Source organism: Acinonyx jubatus, chromosome B1 (genome assembly GCF_027475565.1).
Source record: "Acinonyx jubatus isolate Ajub_Pintada_27869175 chromosome B1, VMU_Ajub_asm_v1.0, whole genome shotgun sequence".
Taxonomy (NCBI): Eukaryota; Metazoa; Chordata; class Mammalia; order Carnivora; family Felidae; genus Acinonyx; species Acinonyx jubatus.
Genome location: NC_069382.1, coordinates 127,378,024 through 127,398,237, shown reverse-complemented (window position 1 = coordinate 127,398,237; position 20,214 = coordinate 127,378,024). Strand labels below are relative to the sequence as shown.

The window sequence follows — 20,214 nt, the reverse complement described above, 5'->3', positions numbered from 1 at the left end:
AAAAGTGCCATGAAAAATAAATTCAATAAATGCTTATAACTGACTTGGAGTAGTATTCATAGGTTGAGTTTTGTTTTTTTTTTTTTTTAAAGGGAATAACATCATCTCTTTGTGTTTTTTTGCTCATCCTATTTAGCCACTTAACCCAATTCCCAACTGGAAAGAAAATCTGTATCAATAGATCTAGTTATCTAGGTCTATAACTAGTTCTATTGATATAGATTTATGGAGTGTTTTTTCAGCATCTTGAGCTTTCTAATGATGTATGGCATGGAGCAGCCTGCATCAGCTGAGCCACTTGTACAATTGTGTTGTGCATCATGTCAAACATAGAAAAGGAGGGATGATGAATGAATACCCTTTTGTTTTGGTGGTTATTAAATGTCTTCACTTTCATACAATGAGAAATTTGATAAACAGAGTTGAGCTTCATGGTTAATGACATTTCCAAATCCTAGAATGTCTGTAAATAATGGAGTAACTTCATTATAAACAATGGAAGATAAAACAAAGAGCCTCTCTTCCTGACACATGAGAATAAATTACTTCACATCTCATCTCTATTTAGAGAATGATGTTGAAGCCTCTTCATTTATCCTCTGATATACATTTTTGGATAAATGATGGTGGTCTTTTTAAACCTGAAGTCCAAATGGCTTAATACGATAAAATATGTGACATTTTATAGGCATTTTGTAATATGTCTTACATGTCACTATATTGCAGTTACATATAATATCAATTATTCCCTAAGGTATTATGTAGTTGTAGATCATAAACTTTTTGCTTAAATTAAACATCACAGCTGGTTGCTTTAATTTGATGCATTATGCCACAAATGTTTCAACAGCTTGAGTAAAATGAGCCATACTGCAGATTCAAAAGAAGAGCGAAGGTCAACGCACATGAAGCCTAGTCATTTGCAAATTTTCTTTGGGCATATTAAAAAGCATTCTGCAGATTATAGTTTAATGGAATGTAACCAAAAAAAAAAAACAAAAAGAAAGAAAGAAAACAGAGTAACTATTGCAATGGTGTTCTACATAGGAAAGCAATACTATAAATTCTTAGTTTCATTTGAGTGTTTACAATAGCATTTTTTTAATAATGAATATTGTGCTTTGAGAGTGGTGTTTACTTATTCCATTTTGAGGCCTTGCCTTTTTCAAACTTAAAACATCACTAAGTCTGCAAAGGAAGGCAGTTAGAAGAAAAGAAAGACAGGAATGATTGCCCTCCTTCTCATCCTCTACCCAAAAAGTGCCTCCCAGCCCCAAGACTAGAAAACTGTCTTTCACTGATTATTTTTGCACTCCAGAAGTCTTTAGCTAAGAGGATTGATAATAATACTGTTAAGATTATCATTCATCATAACATAAACCCAATTTTAAAGCTGTTGTGACTTCAAGTATATTCTTGAGCCCATAGTAATTGGCCCTAAATATTATTGTTAAGGCAATTCATAAGTTAAAATAGTCATCACTAATGAGCAGAAAATAGTCTTCCACATTATGTATCAGTAACACAACCAACATGAAAGAAGTTAGTTGGTTAATACTGTGGCATTTCAAGATGTGATAAAAAACATTACTTCATTAGTCATAAAATTATAGCATTTTAAAGCTGAATGAGAACCAGAAGATCTCTGAGTTCTCAACAGTCATCTAATCATCATTTCTCTGTTCAGAAACACTAGTTGTCCTTAATGAGTAACTCTCATATTACGACATTTGGAGCTAAATCCAATCCCATTCATATGTCACTAAACTATACTCAGTTCCATGCACTCTGATCTGGCCAGTGTGTAGTGTGTGTATGTGTGTGTCTGTGCGTGTGTATATAGCCAGTATTTAATGTAATGTTCTTCCTTTCAACGTAGCTCAATTATTATCTCCTCCTAGAGTTATCCCAAATCCTTTCAACCAAAAATATTTTTTATTTGTGTATCTATAGAATTTTATTAAGGAATTTAAATTATGTGATTCTTTTAGTCTCATATTCATTATTTTCACAGTGAGAGTAAAAATAAAACTCCTTTGGTTCATGTATCTATCACTCATCTCTTCCTTAGCTCGCCATTCCTCTTTGTACCTAATGTATACTGAGGTGAATTACATCATTGTAATCTAACACTTTTCTTTAAACATATGAGGAAATTGAGCCTCAGAGATTGTATTTTCTAAACACAATAAAATAGTATTATCTCTAGTATCAAAAATTCATTTCTGGCTCACCATACATAGTTGCCTCATAACATATAGGTGAAAAGTGTGCTCTGCTTAAAGTTACTGATACAAGTTTGGAACTATAGGTTTTGAGGTGCTCAACTCATCTTTCATTATTTTTAGGAGTAAAAAACATGGCTTGACTGCCCTATCTCTTGTCTTTTTCAAGCTGTCCTGTGGACCCGCATTTCTGTAGTTGATTTCAGCAGCAGTAATAATCCGCCTTACCTCACCTTGCCTGCAACTTGGGAGAAAGTATAATCAATTGAAAAGATTATGTCATTTCTGTATAGAGAAACCCAAATGTGGTCATGTTCCAACTTTGCATTTACATTTCAGTTATTTTTGGGTCACTCTTAGTCCCATGCCTTTGCACCGGTTAAGAACTCTCTTAAGATAGATATTAATCTTTTCTCAATGGAGAGGCATGTATACTCTGGAGGTAGATGTTCTGGGTTTGAACCTCAACTATGCAACTTACTAGTTCTGTGATTTTGAGTAAGACAATGAAGTCATCTGTACCTATGACTTCTAATGTGAAAATTATAATAGTGTATAATAATTGTGAGACTTGAGTGAATTAGTAATTGTGAAGCATTTAGAATACCACATGTGTTTCTGCTAGTGTTGGCATTTTCTTACAATAGAAATGGCCATTTCATTTCCTTCCAGACATAAAAAAGAATGCTTTCCAGGAAAAGGGTTCTTCTTTCACATATCCTCAATGACATTACTTCTAAAGATTTTGTTTTTTCTCAACACTTTCTTTTCCCCCTGAGCATCCAGTGTGTTTGAGCATGTATCCTGTTGCATAATTTCACTGCCTAAAATCTTTTATTGGCATAAAACTGCAAAATCCCTGGTGTGTGAACGTCCCAATTTGAAAGAAAATATTATCTTATTTTCACTTCAATGGACTTTTCTTTGTCTACATGAAATGACTAGTGTGGGAACTTCAGGTATAGAAAAGGTGATGGTTGAGGGAATTTTAGCTGTGGGCAGATGCCCAGATAACAATATATTACTCATCATTAAGCTCAGGTCTGGTCTTAAATATGCAACTAGAGGCACTGATAACACAGGCTGAAGTCTGTTTGAACAGTGAACCAAGTGGGGTCTTGCGAGGACTTTTGGTAAGAGACACTGACATTAGGAGTCATTATTTGCTTTTTAGAACACCTTAAAGTTCATTGGTAACAAGCTTATTCCATTTTATGTAGATTCAGATGTGACTTCGGGAATGAAAAGTACAAACATGTTTTCGAAGAAGCATTGCCATGTTTCCACAGGGTACAGAAGATATTTTAGTGGTTTTATTTTTAAAATTAGGTATCTTAAAATCTTACATTTTATTGTGACTCTTTATACGTTGTTTTTGCATAATTGTTCTGAATATCTTTTTCTGCATAATTGTTTCTGTTTAATTTACTACCTTTCACTGTTTCATATGTAAGTTAAAACTATTGGCTCAAACTAAGCTGATAATATTTGATACTTACTATGTAGCTGCAATTTATATTTCTAAGAATGAATAAATGGCCTTAACAATTTTTTGCAATTAAAAAGGAAAACTTCTGTGAGAAATATCAACAATTAAATTATTAATTATAAAATATTGAGAAATTTATTTAGCTAATTTTAGTTACTATTACATACATTATCTTTGTCAGTGTTTCCTGGCCATTTTTAATAGCTCTTCTAGATCTTCAAGTGGTTACATACCTCCATTACATATATAGTCATTTTAGGATTCTCAAGTATTAGTTCTTAATCTCTTAAATTCTTAAACAGGGAAAGTCCTTTAAACTTTTTGAAACTAATAAGAAAACATCATGTTTTTTTTTAAATTCAAATTTAAGCATTTAAGATTTATAGTTCAGTATAAAATTCACTCACTTAAATATCAACCTTAATTTTATTTCTATAATGCTACACACACACACACACACACACACACACACACACACGCATATACACATGAGTGGTGGGGGCTGAAAGGGCCAGGAGAGAGAGGTTAACACTGAACTAGAAAAAAAAAATAGTGTGTTATTTAAACTTGGGAGAAAAGAAACCCCCAAAAGTGTGGAGATGATGCTTTTGTCCATATCATTATCCTTAATATAAAAAGAAAAAAAAATAGCACTTAGAGTTAAGGCCCACTCTATCTTTCCGCTCTTCCCCTATCTATACCAACCTCAAAGTGCAATTCCACTGCTGGGGAAACAGTAATCTACATGTATTTTACAGTGATATCTTTGCCATGGAAAATTGCAAATTCTATGCACTTGTTCTTGGTGTAGAAAATAAATACTGAATTAAATACTGGAATGGGTTAATTTTAAAGAATAGCAATTCAGGGGTGCCTGGGTGGCTCAGTTGGTTAAGCGTCCGACTTTGGCTCAGGTCACGATCTTGCAATTTGTGAGTTCGAGCCCCGTGTCGGGCTCTGTGCTGACAGTTCAGAGCCTAGAGCCTGCTTCAGATTCTGTGTCTCCCTCTCTCTCTGCCCCTCCCCTGTTCACGCTCTGTCTCTCTCTGTCTCTCAATAATAAATAAACGTTACCAAAAAAAAAAAAAATAGCAATTCAGAAATTTAGTGAACAGTGTTGCAGTAAAGTTGATTTATTCCAATATTTAATGGTTTTCTTCCAAATATGATTGTATTTATTATGTATTTGTGTGAAATCACAATATTGTCTTTTGCAGTCCTTTCTTTTTTAATGTAGCAGCCAAGCAAAATGTGAATGAAAGTATATCATGCATAATCCCTCATCATGATAATGAGCTAAAGTCAGTAACACAAATTTACCAAAGAACATGGGCAAATATATCTGCCTGTATAAACCTTCTCATACATGAACACACACACATACACAGAGCCATTCATAAACCATAGGCAAAATATAAATTTGTGAATATAAATATTGATATTTAGCAGAACATGGAGATTTATGTTCATTTAAGCTGTTCATTTGCTAAATATTTTATATTGGGCATTTTTTCTGAACTTTAAAACTGTTTATATTTATGATGGTATTAATACTTGCACTTGCAATGTCACAGGGCAGTTGTGACAATCACTTGAACTAATATGTGCGAAAAATACTTTAAAAACTAGGAATTGAGAAGAAATTGAAAATGTCTTTTAAAGAATTAAAAGAACACAATTATAGCTAAGTTCCATCTTATCATTAAAGAATGAATGATTTTTATTTTATTCATTTATTCCATACCATAAAAAGCATTGAATTGCTTTTTCTTGTTAATTCTAAAATTCTAGCCTAACTTTAATACTGAAAACAACAAAGTCAGTGCCCCCACTCCAGAATATATGGAACAATTTTACTTAAGAATAGGATACATAATTTCTTGGGGAAGTATGTGAAAAAGTCTAGCCATGAATTAAGAAGAATCACACAAATAGTAGGCAATGTCTATCAAGTACTTACATGATCTTACTTCTTGTTTATAACTGTATGATGTAGTTTCTTTTATCATCCCAATTTGATGAGAAAATTGAAGAAACGAGGTAAAGTAACTTTCCTATCACAGTTGTTCTTTAATAAAAGTTATCAGGAAATATTTCAAGCATATAAATGCTTGAGAGGTAAAATAACATCCCTGTACACAAATAGAGTAAGTAGTCAAGTGAGAATTGGAAACCCTGCAATCTGACTCCTGAGCTCATGGTCTTAGGAACTGCTGTCCTTGTTTTCTTACCATGTTAGGTTCAAGGATAGTTTTTTTTAAAGTAAATATATCAATATAATTAATGACAGCAGTAAGGTAAAGGAGACAGCTATAAATTGTTTCCATATGTCAGTAGAGGTGATGTTATTTATCAGCAAAAACAAACAACAAACTTTGTATTTAGAAACCCACAAAACTTTGTTATGTTTCCAAAATGTGTATGTTCACTAAAGACAGTGCATGTGAATTTAGTTTAATTCCCACTAATATTGATTTGAGTACCTACCATATGCCAGGAATAGTGTACTTGGGATTCATAAAGAATGATGAGATGGAGAAAGGAATTCTGCTTGCCCTAAGAATAAAGGAAGAATAAAAGATAGACAAGTGAAGGCAGTCTGAGACACTTTTCAGGCAGAATGTACAGAGTTCTAAAATAGCCAGATATATATGAGGAAACTAAAAATAATTCATTGTTAATGGAGAGAGGAGTGAGGTGGAGAGTGGCAGAGATGAAGCTGGCAAAAAGGCAGGTGCCAGTTAGCAGAGAGCCTCCTGTCATCCTGTCATGGTGAAGTGCTTTGGCTTCATGCTATGGAAGCTATTTGAAGCCATTTCCGCTTTCAGGTGGGTTATACCTGAAGGCTATCGGGTAAAGTTAAACATAAAGAGATTTAAATAGTACAGAAAGTTGGCAAGGGCCTTGAAAGGACAATTGGGGAGTAGGAGATGCATTTAGGATTATTTTGGGTTCAAACCATCAGATTGGTGACTAATTAGAAAGGAATATGATAAGGTGAACTCTAATATAGAATGTGAAGGGGTGACATGTGGAACCATTTCTGATCGTCAGAAATAGAAGGCAGAGCCAATGAAGGAAAGGAGGAAGCTGATGTGCTCATCATGTTCATTTTTAAATGTCTAAGAGATCGCCAGTAGCTATATCCAAATACAGATAGACACAGATGCCTGGAGCTTAGAGGAGAGGTCAGTACAATGCACTTGGGAGTTGTAAACTCATGGGTGGTACTGAAACCATGCAAAGAGAATCAAAAAGGATTTGGCATAGAGGAGCCTGGATGACTTAGTCAGTTAAGCATCTGACTCTTGATCTCAGGTCTTGATCTCAGGGTCATGAATTTGGGCTCCATGTTGGGCTCCATACTGGGTGTGAAGCCTACATGTAAAAAAACAAAACAAAACAAAACAAAACAAAACAAAAGGTTTTGCCATATGGTAAGTTCTCCAAAGTTATTTATTGAAAAATTAAAGCAAGGTGTAATGAATCAAGAAAAGCACATTAAAGAATAGCACCATTTAGGGGCAAGAGGAAGCACTCATGGGACAGGGTTGATACATATAATTTATATAAGTTTTGTCTGTGGCTACAAATATATGTACTAAAATTATAAAAGAGTCCAGGGAACGTAAGCAGCAGATTACATTAGTGATCAATTCTAGATAGGGAGGCAAATTGGACAGCTGTACAGAGGACTTCAACAGTATCTCTTAATTTTATTTTATTAATAGAAATAAGCAGGGAAACATACTAAAATTTGACAAAGCTATGCAGTTAATCTATAAGTATGTGCTACTTTCAACACATTTATGTTTGCCTGAAATACTTTCTGATAGCTTTTATGAAGGAATAACTGGAAGTTGTGGTACAGAATCAGTAAGTGTGAACTACACTTTGTAAAACCTGAGCTTGAAGGTGAAAAGATGAGAGCAAGTTAGAGTGGCCTCAAGACAGGGGAGGTTTTTTTTAAAGATAGGAGAGACTGCAGCATTTTATAAATTGAAGAAAAGGACAGACAGAGAAAGACAGTTTTTGAAATACAGTTTTTGAAATATGGAGGATGTCTCAACAATATAGTTGTGAAATAAAAAATGAGAAAACTCATGCCATTCTGTATGTTTGTCCTTCAAATTCCATTACAATAGAGCTAGAACTTTTACATTTTTAATATATGCCTTAGCATGCTAAAAGCATAAACTCATTTTGTCTAGTTCTGCATTATAATAAAGAACTAAGGGGATAATGTTGTACTTCTTAGATGACATCATTCAAGAAATTATAGTAAAACAGTCACATAATCTTTTGTTTTCCCCTCAGAGGAAAAAAGTTGCAGCACATTTATATTTTGAAACATCGTCACATGCTTATAGTACTGTCACTGATATCACATGATCACCAAAACAAACTGGAAAAAGAGCACGTACTGAAAGAAAAGGGAACGGAAGTGTGTTAGCCAACATATAATCTTATATTTCTCAATATTAAGGGCTGTTGCAAAGATAATATAATTGAAGTGATGGAAATGTCACAGGATTGTAATGGAAAATTTACTATTTATAATATACAATTTCTTAATGACTTCAAGAATTAATATCCCAGATAAAATATATTGCCTTCGACCTGCCCTGTATAACAACACCTACTGTGCTTCTGTGTCAGAAATTCTTTTAGGATTGGCAACATTTTAGTTGAAAGTACCTTTTAACTTTGCCAAATTCACCCCACATTGGGAGATGTTTTTCCATTTGGTCCTTAGAGAGATACAGAATATTTTCCTGAGAAGCATTTTCAGCTATATGGGCGCTATTTAGCATGTTTGAACAGTAATGGAGTTGAGGAAAGGATAACAATGATAAGAGATAGTATTTGAAAAGAATCATGGTCAGTGGTAAAGATGGCATTACAACTATCTCCTGAGTGACAGAAGTCTGTTAATGAAATGTCAAAATTTTTGAATGCCTAAACCACATCCTCAGGTAGAGGCAAATCTGCCAAATGAGGGATAATTCAGCTGTCCCATTACTACTCATTGCATTACCACAAATCCCTTTGTTCCTTATTCTTTTCATTCCTGTTCGCTCCCTGATCCTTTTATTTTCTTTCCTTAGTCCTATCGCAGATACTTCTACATCTTGGTGTCAGTTCACCATTTTGGGCAGGCTGCCTTGAAATCCTGCTCACTCTTGACCCCAGCCCTCTGTTGCTGTTCTCCAGTGATCTCTGCCCCTCTGCATTCGCCAAGGTCTCACATGAGAGCTGGACAGTCTTCCTAGTCAGACAATCAGTTTTAAAAGTGCTGGCTGCTGTTATAACAGCCCAGGGATTCAAATTCCAAGGGTAGGTGGTCCCTTAACCCTTTCAGAATCCAAGCTGGATCTATCCTTGGGAGAATGATGACCTAGGTAAAAATAATTCATGGTTCCTCCCAGGCTGGAGATGTGGGTTCCTTTTAATCCTCTGTCTCTAATTCCATCTTTCAGGTGTGTTTTCCCACTAAGTCTCAGAGTGACCTATAATGGGAGAAATTCATCTCATGTTCTCAAAATACAATAATTACCAGTGTCATAGGGATTCCTCCCCTGAAAATATCTGTCAGGTTCCATGAAGTATTTTAGACATTATCAGGGGAGAAGTTTTTATTTGGCAGAACTCTAGATATTTCAAAATGGTACAGACAGTTGCCTACTTATGTTAATTTATATGAAGTGATCTCTAACTTATAGCCTTTGAGATTGGTAATAACCACTAATTATTGGTAAGAATGATAATATCAAAAATTTATCATGTACCAGATTTTCTTCTCATTTAACCTGAAAACAAGTATATGATGCCACATATTATTATTCTCATTTTACTTACAAAATGTTGAGAAGCAAATAGGTTCCTAAACTTGCCCAAAGTCACCCAACAGAGGTGCTGTGGAGCTCTCTTATTTATAGTGAAGCTACCATTATAAATAGTAGTTTTTAAAAGTACTATGCTTACTCAGTTGTAACAGAGAAAATTAGGGCTCATTGTAATGCTCATGAGGTCAGAAATTTCTAAGCATTCTCCAATGGAATTTTTGCTTCTGCTTGTAGATATCCAACAAGTATTGCCTACATTGAAACAGCTCAGAAGAAGTGAAACTGATAGCCCTATTAAATAAGAATATTTAAATAAGTATGTTAAAATGGGGGAGCTACACACACAGATATAAATATCCCTTAATGATGGAAGATATAAAACTTACACAAATGGTCACGCAGTGCAAGATGCATTGAAGATGCTCCCAGATGGAGTTTGGCCTTCCTGCATCAGTCCACTGGGAACTGTAGTTGTTGAGGATACTGCCAGCAGGAATAATGATTCTACAAGGAGCAGAAACTCACCTTGTTCATTCTTAAGAAGGGCGATTAGGGAGAGAAGGAAGGGGGAATAGGTAGAGATGGAGATTGAATCTTAGTTCTGACTGAGAGTTTTTTTTTGTATTTTACCATTAGTGATCTGTGTTGCTTACCACAAGAATTAGTATCTGGTTCTATTTTAATTGGCAAAATAAAACTTTTGTTTATATTTTAGCTACTTACATTGGAAAAAATCACTTGTGATCTTGAAGAATGCTTTAATGTTTCTACATATCTTTTCATTCAAAACCCAGTAAAGTTCTTCAAAAGGAGTTTCAGAATTGCAAGTGAAAAACAAGGTGGTTTTGAAATGAATAGTTTTTAAAAAGAGAGAACAGATGTTCTCAAATTTTTATTCAGTGCAATGTCTCTTGATATTACTATAGCATTAGTAAATATTTATAGCTCCATATTGAGCAATTGCCTAGGCTTCCTTTTCAGGGTCAGTAGTTATCAAAATTTATAAATAGTTTCATTTTCATTTGATTAGCAATTTTATACATGAAATATTAGAAATATTTAATATTTTAAAATCAAATTGTGATTAACATTACATAGTGTCATATATTTAAATAAGCTATGCAAGTGTATGTGTTTGTGCAAATACAATTTTTTACAGTTTTTTTTTAAATTCTCAAAATTAGCTCTTCCTTATTTGAAATAAGTAGCTTAAAGTATAAATAAAATATGAAAATAAATTCACTCAAAAAGAACATGGAAACAAATTTATTAATGATACTCAGGACCAAATATTGCAACATGAAGAAAACCCATTACAATATTTTTCTTTTTGCTCAATAGCAAACTTCTAATCTCTTTAGAATTAAAAAAGAAAAAGTCAAAATTAACTTTAAGTACTCTCTGGAGAAATACTGCTAAGTAATAAATACACTTAAATAATAAATAAATAAATAAAAGTAGAGCTTATAAAAAAAAAAGATAGATTATTAATGTAGAGAATGGTCATTGAAACTGACCTGGCAAAAGGAGTAAAGACCTGGATCCTGTTCTTTTGTTTGCTACTTGCTGGGTTTGTGACTCTGGGAAGTGTATTTTACCTCTCTGAGCTTCAGGCACCCCTCTCTTATTTCATGAATTAGATTATAAAATCTTTTTGAGATAAACTGTAGCAAGCGCTGCCACTACTCTGCTCATATCCCTTTAGATTCCTTTATCATTTGCAAACACACACACACACACACACACACACACACACACACACACGTGCACACACATACACACATGAAATCCCGATGAATGTTTACCCTCAGTAACCACGACCACACAGTGTTGTCAGTGAGCCATCCTTAGCTTTGGGAACCTGAGGCCACTTTGTTTTGCAGAGCAAACCTCCCCTGATCAATGACTCATCTGTGTGGCAGGATTGATACCCCAGATCCATATCACTAACTCTTTTTCCTTTGGATAGGGACAATTTTGAGATGAGACTTCCCTCTCAAGGGTAGTTTTGCAGGATGGAGCAGAAGCCACCCCCTGAGATCTTGATGTTGGTCTTTTCGATGGACTCCTTCCTTTCCCGGTCCAACTGCCTCATTTTCCTATTATTTTTCCTGGGAGCATTTCCTAATAAATCAATTTCATAGGAATTATCAACTCAGAGTACATTTGTGGATATCTCAAATAATAATAATTTTGGTTTTCTTTCAATTGAGATATTACAAGCAACAGTATCCTCATTCATTTTGTTTTGGTTTGTCACATTGATTTATGTGAACTCTAGCTAACATCTTGCATTAGATAATGCACATCATCTCAGAAAAATATTGCAAGATCCACTGTACCACAGTGTGTGCCTCAAACAAATCAGAATAGATGTTGTTACAAATAAGACGTATATGGTAATTACTTTAAATAATAAACATGATAATATCATTGAAGGGCTCCTGTAAATCAGATATTTCTCAAGCTATTTAAAAGCTTACCAAAAAATGGGATCCATTTTGAGAATGAAATGGAAAAAGAAAAAAAAAAGGAAAAATGTAAATGAAGAAACAAGCAAAAGTGAAAATAAGTAAAAAACATGTGAACTGGGCAATCTTACATATGCATATAAAAATAGAAAATTAACATAGTATGTGAGATTAAGGTTTATTTTAGAGAAAGATATTAGTAAATGACTAATAAAACATGTATGTGATTTCAAGGTCAAATAAACTCAAAGACTGTGTTTTATGTTTCCATTTACTTTAAAATCAAAATAATACTTTAAAAATACTATTTTTATAGTACTTATGATACATAATATATGCATACATAGTCTTTGAAAGTTAGTTACAAAGTTTCAAAAAGTACTGATACGTGGAAATATTTGCATTAATGACAAAAGAAATTACCTCTGATACAGACTAATTGTGATTTTAATCAGATGAATTAAATGACATAAGTTCTTTTGAAGACTTAAAATATTTCTGAGGAAAAGAATCTTTTTAATATATGCTAATATATCAAAATACCAATTTTTCAACTAACAAGTGAAATAAGAAAAATGCTCACATTGCCTAATGTTTTCTATATTTTACAATTATTTAGCTTTAACCTGAGAGTGTGGCTTTTATTTGTTGGGGGGAGAAAAAGTTAACAGCATGTTCACTCTTACTTTGCTTATCAATAATTTCAGATACTGCTCTAAAGTTTCACAGTATGGCATATATCACTTTGACAGATCCTTAAAGAACCTAAATGCTACCTAGACATGTAATGTTACCGAGATCTATACTACACTGCTACATAGACTTCATTCTTGTAAGGGCAGCTGTTTTCTCTATCTTCTTCATTTGATTCCAGGTAACCTGTTTTATGAATGTGTATTACCTAGCAAACTGAAATGAAAATTTGTGTTTTTTGTCCTATTAAACACAGTCTTAAATTTTAAATAAAAGTATTTAAAAATATATTTCATTATTGGCCTCATGTAATCTGAAGATGAGAACTGATACATAGGATAGAGTTCCCTTTATTATTAGGCTAAGAAAGTATTATTGTCCCACTATTATAATTTTACTAGCAATAGAATTTTAATTATAAGTTTCTCACTTTTTTACTGAGCACCTCTTATACTGTTTCTTCTCCTTCTCCTTCTTTGACTGTATCACGACCATGTGTACAAAGCACTTGTAAAGTCACGTAAAGCTTTAAACCATCCAAAGAAGGATTTTGTTTGTATGTGTGCTTGCTTATCAGAAATTAAGATTGCTGCCCTTACTTTCTCTGGGTTTATCTTTATCAGCTATATGTCTTTAATCCTTTTATCTCAATCTTTCTGTCTTTTTTGTTTTTGCATACAACATATTGTTGGCGATTACTTTCATTTCTTCCATTTGTGTGTCTTTGTCTTAAATTTGTTAAGTTCAATCTATCTTTTGTTTCAGGGAACCTGGGTGGTTCAGTTGGTTGAGCTTGCAACTCTTGATTTCAACTCAGGTTAGGATCCTAGGGTCATGGGATCAAGCCCCATGTAGGGGGCTCCATGCTGCTTGGGATTCTCTCTTCCCTCCCTTTCTGCCCCTCCCCCACTCAGAATAAACAAATTATGTGTGTGTGTGTGTGTGTGTGTGAATATATATATATATATTAAAAATATTAAAAATATAAAAATATTAAAGAAGATGGTAGAATTAAATCCTGGATAAAAATTGAGAAAAAAGATTCTCAATTTTTATCCAGGATTTAATTCTACCATCTTCTTTAATATTTTTCACCCTATACTTTATGTGCTCTTTTTTTATAATAAATTTTTATTTATTATAATATAATTTATAATAAATTACAATATCATAGTCCATCCCCTGGCCTTCAAACATTGATCCCTTATAGCAAAACATTCACAAAAGTCTAAGGCTACTGGCACATTACTGGAATCCCATTCAGTCATTGCAAACTATCTAGTTCATCACCATACCACATGAATATGTCGCCCAGGGTGCGCTTAGGTTAGATCGACAGGCTTCCATTTGATCTTGTCAGATTCTAAAAGCAAGAGTGGTCTTGGCAAAAATGAGTTCACCTTTTGAGAGATCTGGTGTAATTGAGCTAACAGACAATACCATCCTTTGCTTTGAGCCTCTTTCGAGGTGTTAATTTCCCTCATTACTTTATGTGCTCTTTTAATGAAATTCTATAAAGTTGTCTTCTCGTGTTTAAAAGTTACATAGGCTAATTTTATCATTTTTCTTAAGAAACATATGAGATAACTTCTACATCCTGAATGTACCAATGACTATACATCCTCTTATAACAGAAGCACATCAGTACACCTCGTGTCTTCTGTTCTCTCCACTTCCTATTTTATTCCTAATGTCTGAAATATTATTTCTGGTAATATAGATAATCTTTCTCTTCTGTCTCACTATTCGTTTATTTATTATATTTATTTAAAATAATTTAATTATAGGGGCGCCTGGGTGGCTCAGTCCGTTAAGCAGCCGACTTCGGCTCAGGTCATGATCTCGCGGTCCGTGAGTTTGAGCTCCGCGTCGGGCTCTGTGCTGACAGCTCAGAGCCTGGAGCCTGTTTCAGATTCTGTGTCTCCCTCTCTCTGACCCTCCCCCGTTCATTCTCTCTCTCTGTCTCAAAAATAAATAAACGTTAAAAAATTTTTTTTTTAATAAATAAAATAATTTAATTATATGTGTATGCTTTAAAAAAACAATTATTTTGTCTAGTTCATTGTTTATCTTTGAGGTACAGGCACTCTTCTGTAGTCTAGTAATTCATTCGACCTGTGAACTTGTATTTCCTGTGGAATATTGGCTCTTTGGTCCTGGAGAAGCTCCAGAGGCCAGACCACAGTCTTTGTCAGGCTAGACTATTTCAAGATTTGTGTATATGAGGGATAGGCATGAGGCATTCAGGCATCACCAACCAGAGTTATCACTCTATTTTGCAGCAACCCAGCAAGAAACAACTGTATCAGGAATTCGCTCCTAAATCTGACTTCTAAAGCAGTGTCACAAGGTTGTGATTCATAAACTCTGGGGGTTCGATCTGGAAAAGTAAAGAACTGAATGCCCTTATTGGGGTGCCTGGGTGGCTCAGTCTGTTAAGCATTCGACTTGGGCTCAGGTCATGATCTCATGGTCTGTGAGTTCGAGCCCCGTGTCAGGCTCTGTGCTGACAGCTCAGAGCCTGGAGCCTGCTTCAGATTCTCTGTCTCCCTCTCTTTCTGCCTTTCCCCTGCTTGTGCCTCTCTGTCACTCAAAAATAAACATTAAAAAAAAAAAAAGAGCTGAATGCCCTAAGACTGGCATCTCCCTGCTACTTTCACCTCATGAAGAAAAATTCTTGCCCACAGAGATACCCACAGCAGTGGTTTAGGAAAGGGGATAGGCAATGATTGTCCAAAGGAAAGGGAGTGGGTGGGTGAGGTGAGGAGAGACAAACAGATTTTAAATTGTCCTTCCATTGCTGCCTCCAGCCCTGTCTGCCCTGAGCTGCAGCCCCCAGTCCTCACACAGAGTGATTTAAAATACTGCTTTTGTCGCTGCTGCTGCTGCTGCTGCCATTAGGTTTTGGATTCTGTCTCTCCCTGTTGTGTCCTCAGCATTATTTTTAGAAGTGGTAAACAGCAACTTCTGCAAGTTGGACATCTTGTTAAGTTTTTGTACGTGTGGATGGTGAATTTGTATCTGTATTCAGTATGCATTATTTATGTAAAGATTTTCCATTAAGTGGTTTACAGTTTTTCCTATAACTCACTTTGCCCTTTTAAATTTTTCACATATTTTTCATTTGCTTTTATGAATTTACATATACAGACTTCATAGCTAGTATTATAGACAGCATTATTGTAGACAGTATTATTGTAGAGTTGAAAATCTGTTTATTTTACAATGAGAAAATCTCCATTTACAATGAAAATTGGTATTCTAAAACCTGACCTTATAAACATTCTTTTGAAAGGATACTTAAATGGAGTGTGAAAATGCCAAGCATCAGCTAATAAATCTTTGTGAGAATTTCTGTTTATATGCAATTTTAAATGCATCGATCACTCACAAATATAAAACCTACAATAAATAGATAATATATGATGAGACTCCTTAAATCTCATCCAAAATCTTGTTTCGTGAATGAAATTGAATATGGTAAATATTACCTCTTTTATAGCCTAAGTAATCTTCACACATTATTTGAATGGATTAAACCACCTTATCTTTTTCAAAGTATATCAGTACGCCAATCAAAAGAAAAAACCGGCGTATGTTTGTCAGTAGGAGTACATGGCCTTATATTGGAAGTGCTAAGGCAGCAAATACTGCGAGACAACTAATACTTGTTTAAACTCTAGTTCATTTTATTGATTCCTCACACTTCCCACCCCCCTCCCCACAAGAAAGAAACCCTGGCTGCACTGTCCATTGGCTTCATCTCTCCCTGTCCCCCTTTTCCACACCACTTCCTCTTTTTTCTCTTACTTCTCAACCTGCTTCTTCTGCTTGTTTTTGCCATTTACTTCCTTCCCCTTCCAGATTCTTTCCTCTCTTTCTCTTGCTATTCTTCCTCCTATATGAAGTAGTAGTGATGGCTTTTCTCATACTTACAAGTACCAATGATGGTTACATTTATTATTTATTTAATGCTTTCTATGCGCTAGGCATTGTGCTTAACATTTTACTGTATGAATAGAGTTGATAGTCCTTGGGATTCTGCTGTGGACTGAATATTTGCCCCTCCTCCCAATTTATGTATTGAATTCTAACCCCCCAACGTGATAGTATTAGGAGGCAGAGTCTTCAGGAATGATTAGGTCATGAGGGCAGAGCTCTTCTGAGTGGAATTATGCCTTTATAAAAGACAACCTCAAAAGATCTCTCAACACTCCCACCATCTGAGGACACAGCAAGAACTTACCTTCTACCAGGCCTTCATCAGATACTAAATCTGCTGGTGCCTTGATCCTAGACTTTCCAGCCTCCAGAATTGTGAGAAGTAAATTGCTGCTGTTTCTAAGCCACTGTTTCTAAGTATTTTGTTCTGTTATAGCAGTCCAAATAGAGTAAGACAGATTTGTTAGAAATTTGTGTGTGGTTCCATTAAAATTGTACTGTAACAACTTTGAAATCAGATTAAAATTAAGAGACTAATGAATTTAGGTTAATAAATGTAGATTTAAAATCTATAAAGCTGTGTGTATACACTTGGAATATATAGTCTGTTTATGCATACTATGTTCCTATGTTAATTTAGATGTTTTACTAAAAATGGGGCCAATATACAATACTGCAGGAATAAGTGTTAAAAAGAGAGTTGAAATGGAACAATACTAAAATTGTTCATAAATTTATTTAATGAGTTGTTATTCTTTGAATATGCTTGCTGTATTATTTTCTTTGCATTGGAACACCAACCATAAAGTAAATGGTCCTTCATAATAAACTCACTAGATGTTACCATACACACCAATGACATTTAGGGGTGAAAACTGTCTTTTTGAATTATTAAATTCTGTATTAAATATTTTACAAGAGATTGGTAACATTGAACTGAACCCAAACTAGCTTGATCTCTCTAAGAATAAAGAAAGTTGCAAGGTTTGCTTTGCTCAGTTCTTTCAAAAGGATAAAAATATGTAAAAATATTTGCATTGTAATTGCAGGAATCAAATTAGTTTCACTTTATACATCCAAAAAAGGTGAAATGTGTAACTTCTTTACATTTTAAATCACAAGCATCCTGAGCCAAGTGAAAAAGGTGAAATAAACATACTTTAGGCTTTGAGTGAAATATAATAATAATAATAAGGACAGTTTGGAGAACTTATCAGATTACTAGAACAGAAAGTAATGTTTGTTCTTCCTGGATCTTATAGTGCCCTGGGGAGTGGTAGACCAGATAGAGACCAGGTCATAAGGAACCAAATAAACAATGCTAAAGAGTTTTAAAGTTATCTTGGATTTGGAGGAAACCAATGAAGCAGGATCTGTTTTATTTTAGAAAGATCAGTTTGACTGCAACGTGTAGCATATAATAAGTGAAACAAAACTGGAGGAGAGAGCACTGTTAAAAGATTACTGCAGTGATTCTGGAGAAAAATTATGAGAGCCTGGAGTAAACACTGGCAGTTGAAATAGAAAGGAAGGGACACGTTTGAGGTTGATTTAGGAGGAGGATTTCTTGGATTTGTGATGGTTGAAATTGGGATGCTAAGCATCCAGAGTGACTGCTTTATTGAGAGCTTCTATAACAATGATACCTTTTACTGGTACCAGGAATCCAAAAAGAAAAAAAAATGTTCAAAGATGACAAGTTTTATTTACAATATGCTGAGATTGTGGTACGTGAGAGCTATTCATGTAAGGTGGACATGTCTAGCAGGCAGTTTGGCCTATGGAATAGACTTTCAAATGATTTGCGCAGATTTTATAACAAAATGAATGAAAAGGGTAGATGTCATATTTTTCATAATTTTGATTGGTTGTGTCATAGCTTTTCTAATAGCTTTCATTGAAGCCAACTTCTGTTCTTAAGCTCTGGAATCATTAGGATTTATGGAATATCCTCAAAATTAAATATGTTTTATTAACTGGTATGAAGGGAAGTAAATATAATAGACAAAGTAGAAAATGGAAAGTTAGTGTACATATGTCTAGTGTTATTTATTCTCCTTTGTTAGTAAGCAAATAAGAGCTAAAATAAATATCATTATGTTTACTAATCTAGCCAATATTTTTTAAAATAGAAATTCAGTGCTGGGAGCATTGCTGAAAAACTGGTACATGTATATCTAGTGTCTTTTTTTTTTTGTAATTCTTACAGTCTTTTAGAATACAATTTAGCAATTTCTGCCATGATCTATAAACATGTCCATACTATTTGATTAATTTTATTCTCACAATTTATCCTAAGGAACAATTCAAAATACAAAAAAATAGAGGTGTATACAAAAAGTATTTAATATGGTTCTAAATAGGCTCAATATCCTTGAGATTTAACAAATAATGTAATATCAGCAAAATGCAATAGTATGTGTCCATTACAGATTCACATGTAAGGAATGGAGGATGAAATTAAAAGTTTCTTTAGACCTTGAATCCTGGAGTTTTTTTTTTGTTTTTACTGAGAAAACTATTAATTAATAGGATTTTATTTCCTTTTTCATTGAACTAATTATACTACTTGTTCTGAACCCTAAATCATATTTACATATCAAATCAAAAACTTATTTTTTATAATATTTACATTAAACTAGAAAAGAATGAAATACATCCTATAATTATAGAATAATGCAATTGTATCCAACAATTTGAATAATAATAATAAATAAAAATTGAAAATAGAATGAAGAGGAGAGGCAAAAAAAGGATAAGCATACCACTGTCATAACATTTCATGATAGAGGACTACTAGATAATATCTAAATCTGACATGTCAAGAGATAGAGGTTTAAACATATCTGGGGCACCTGGGTGGCTCAGTTGGTGAAGTGTCTGGTTCTTGATTTTGGCTCAGGTCAAGATCCCAGGATCATGGGATCAAGCCCCACGTTGAGCTCCAGGCTCAACGTGGAGACTGCTTAAGTTTCTCTCTTTCCCCCGGCCTCTCTCCCCCACTCGTGCTCTCTCTAAAATCAAAAAACAAAAACCAAACACATCTCTGAAAATTAGTGATAATTAGAAGAATTTAAATATTAATAATTATATAGTGAGTGAAAATTGAAGGTTTAGAGAAAGTGGGAAATAAATCATGCTAGTTTTTCACAATTTTCATTGAGGTATCATTGGTGTCTAAGTGTGATGAATTTAAAATATAACTTCCTCTACTTATTATTTTAACTTCAAAAAGGGGTAAAACAGGAGTGTTTAAATCCATAAGTAGGACCAAGGTGAGAGGAGAATATTTTCACTTAATTTTATGCACTTTAACATGATTCGTGTGGGGACACTTAATGATATTGCATCTGTAATATATTTTTTAAAAATTATTAAAAGTTGCTGTTAATATTTTTTGATATTAAAATGTTTATTACAAAAAAAGCTGAGCACAAAATAATATACAAAACAGGCACTGTGGTTGATAATAAATAAAACAGATATGCATAGTAGCCAATATGAAAGTAATACACGTATGCATAATATGGTTATATATCTTTTAATAT

General features: G+C 34.0%; 1 protein-coding gene across 7 annotated transcripts in view; it reads left to right on the top strand.

Annotated features, from left to right (window-relative positions):
* Positions 1-20,214, top strand: part of CCSER1 (coiled-coil serine rich protein 1) — a 1,258,994-nt gene that overhangs the window by 614,034 nt on the left and 624,746 nt on the right. The gene's annotated exons all lie outside the window — the stretch shown is intronic.